This window comes from Triticum urartu, chromosome 7A, assembly GCF_056163025.1.
Source record: "Triticum urartu cultivar PI428250 chromosome 7A, HENAU_Tu73, whole genome shotgun sequence".
Classification (NCBI taxonomy): Eukaryota; Viridiplantae; Streptophyta; class Magnoliopsida; order Poales; family Poaceae; genus Triticum; species Triticum urartu.
Genome location: NC_141879.1, coordinates 89,943,290 through 89,946,897, shown reverse-complemented (window position 1 = coordinate 89,946,897; position 3,608 = coordinate 89,943,290). Strand labels below are relative to the sequence as shown.

Below are 3,608 nucleotides of genomic sequence, written 5' to 3'. Positions count from 1 at the left end.
GTCATAAACTGACTATAGCGACCTTTCTTCTGGAATGGTCGTAGACATTTATGACCAAAATACGTCTACTGTGGCGTTTTGGTCACTAGCAACCTCCCCAGGCCACATAGGCATCCAGCGTGGCAATCTGATGTGGCACAAGATTCAGCCCGGTCCAATTCGATTTTCTACATGGGCCTAGCCCAACAATTCGGCCTTTTTAATGTATTTTTTTCCTGCCAGTTACATAGGCCAAGCCCATTTCAGCCTTTTATTTATTTCTGGGCCGGGGCCTTTTAACTTTGTTTGGGCCATTATATTTTGGGGCTGGTCCCATTTGTCATCTTCTCACACATTAGGCCCACTTGATAGAAAATTCAAAATTGCTCAGATTATTCTCATAAGTGGGTCCCACAAGTCAGGTTTCCATTGCACACATTTTCAAATCACATACATAATCAATATTTCAAACGGAACAGTACAAATGTAGTTCATCAAATAACACTAACTAAGTCTATTACAATCTGTACATAGTCTATTACAACCCAAATATGCCTACTATTACAATATAACAATATTTACAGTCTATTACAGTCAAACAAAAGAGACGACTCTTTGCTGAGTAGGGCTATCCGGCTTTGAACTTCAAATTTCATAGACCTCCTGTTCGTCAATTGCAAGCACCATGCACCTTCGTTGGACATGAAGTGCTTGTCCTCGGTTGCACCATGCACCTTTGATGAAAGAGTTGCGGCTGATCGCTAAAACCTGTGAATATCAAAAAGATCTATTCAGTACAAAAAGTAAATCACGACAATATGTCAGTAGTAATAAATACAGAATCTGAACAAAAAAACTACTCCCAGTTAGAATTATTTTTGTTTTGGTAAGGTATAAGAGCAGCAGGTAAAGATAACATGAACAGATTGTTTGATCAGATAAGCTATATGATTGTATCAACACATGTGTAATGCATGGTACAGGTCAAATCCATGATATGAGACATAGATAAACTAGTAGTCTAAGATTAAAAATTCTACAGTCTAAATCAGTAACAGTTTAATAGTCTGTAGTCTAAGTTTCCAAGCTTGTCTACTAAAGAAATTGTATCAACTTAACAATTAGTCATGCATAAGTGTTTGACATCAAAAACATACAGAAGTGCATTCTCGAGATTGACAATTAGGATGCATGCTCTGAACATACAGAAGTTCTACAGAGCAGCAGCAATGGCATCACAGCCAGACCAAAACAAAGTCATGTATGTATGTAACAAAATCAGCCAAACTTAATATGCATCATCAGCTGATTAAAAGCAGTGGATAATAGTATAGTTCATCAAATGATATGGGCAGCTAGCCAAGTTTCCTAATGGGAAGAGCTCACAAGAGCAGACAAAGAAATGTATATTTTAAACTAGACTAGATTGCAGGGGAGAAAGGAGACGGGATGTGTGGCGTTACCAAGGTAACACTCCTAATTTTTCTCATGAAAGGATCATGATAGACACAGGCAGCTACCAACAGGAAGAGGAAAATGGAAAATGCAGGCTACATGACCGAGGTTCTACCAACAAGAACCAACCAAATTAACCCAGCAAGTTAGTCAGATGAGGCAAGCAGCCCAGATGCATAAGGGTGGATTGTTCAGTTCACTTTAGTTCAAGCTACCTAGAAGAGAATGTCAGGACAACCGGCTAGGTTCACTTCTTGTGCACCCTACAGTCTGGGGAGTTTGGCTACATGCGTCTGTGTTGTTGAAATTGATGGCTAGGCTAACCGGGCTCGTGTCCTTCAGGCTCGACGACTTGCGCTTCTGCTGCAGCACCAAGAATGACATTGTTAATGTAGTCAAGGTAGCCAGACAGTAGGGTAATTCAGGTTTCGACTAACAGTTGTACTGCTTGTGCTGTGTGTGTACCAGATTAAATTAAATCAGTAAACACTTGAGCTTTTATGGTTGGGTTGGTTGGTGCTTTTACCTTGGTGGAATTGCTAGCGGAGTGCTTCCTTTCGGACCGATGTTTCTGCTCCTTCTCCAGTAAGCACAGTAGCGTCTTGTTGGCTTCGTCAACAGCTCTTTTCTCCTCGAATAACTTAACCTTGAATTAAACATGCAAAAGAAACTTCAAACTGTCAAGACTACATTAGTGTTGCATGAAGCAATGTTCACTGAGAGGGCGATAAGTTGCAGGTACAGAACATAGGTGTTGCAAGTACAAGAGTGAGATAACATGTTACCTCCTCTGCTTTTTTTAGGTTGGTCTTGAGTATCTTCTTGTCCCTCTGCGGCACTTGCACTTGTTCAGTAAGCTGCGCGTGAGTAAGATGAATGTTGGAGGACCAGGTTGGTTAAACAGCACTGCACTAGTAATTATACAAAGCAGCCACCGTAGTGGCATACAGGAGTATCATGCAGGCAAGCAAAGTGTTCAATGATGGTGATGGAGCTCTACAGTTGATCCAACACCAAATCACCTAATTGAAGGTGATGGAGCTCTACTACAGTTGACAGACCAAAAACAAACAATGTAACAAGACCAGCTAGTCAAACTGAATATGCATCAAGTGATTAAAATCCGTGGAAGATATAATTAGTCATCAACTGACACAACTAACTAATTTTCCTTTCCCAATGGCAGAGCACACAAGAGCAGACAGTAAATCATATCCCGAATGTAGCAATCAGTCGATAACAGGAGCCGTCAAGCATGAAATCGACTGATAATATGAGCGAGGAAAGGGATACAGGGTGTGGTGATGTTACTGACGTCGGGGGCATCCCTGAGGCGCTTGCGTAGGTCGTCACTCTCCCAGGCGAGCTCGTCGCATGACTCCATGGCGCGCTTGAGGTCGCGCTCGTAGAGGCCGCACTCCTTCTCGAGCCTGGCTGGGCGGCGAGCTGGTCGCGCGCGGCCGCCACGACCTACTTCTCCTCCACGCAGCGCCAGATCCCCTCTGCATTCATCACCGACTCGTTCTGCACGCACGGCACGGGGCCGTTCCGATCCATCAGGCATTCTGGCGAACAGGTATAGTGCGCGAGTAACCGCCATAGCAGAATGGACGGGGGAGGGGGAAGGGGGGCGGACTAACCCTGAGGAGGTCGATGCATTGGGCGGCGGCATGGAGGTCCTCCTCGAGCGCGAAGACGTGGTCCTGGAGGCAGCCGCGCAGGTCCTACGAGACGGCGAGGTTGAGGCGGAGCGAGCGGTCGGGCACGGGGAGGCAGGGGGCATACTTTGTCTGGCGAAGCACCCCGCCCACACCGCCGGCGAGCCACTAGTCCAGCTGGTGGTGGTGCTGCATGATGGCTGCGCCCTGGACCAGATCCAGTGCTGCACCTCTAGCCCGCGGATCCAGAGCTCGGTCGCCATGGCTGCGCCGCGGGCTAGGGTTTCGGGTGCTTGGGAAAGAAGCAAAAGGTGGGGGGCGCCGGCGGTGGTGGGGTAGAGGAGAGGGTGGGGGTCTCCGGCGGTCTCGGACGAGGTGAGGGGCGCGCGCGAGCGGCAGAGGGGCGGGTGGCGCAGGGGAGGGGAGAAAGGAAGGAGAATAGAGCGAGGGGAGAAAGAAAGGAGGCGGCGGGGGGTGGATCGAAAATGTGCAGAGGACTCACGAGATCTAGGATTT

At 47.0% G+C, this 3,608-nt stretch overlaps 1 pseudogene; it reads right to left on the bottom strand.

Annotated features, from left to right (window-relative positions):
* Positions 1-624: 624 nt before the first annotated feature.
* LOC147958141 (uncharacterized) lies at positions 625-3,355 on the bottom strand (annotated as a pseudogene).
* Positions 3,356-3,608: the final 253 nt, after the last annotated feature.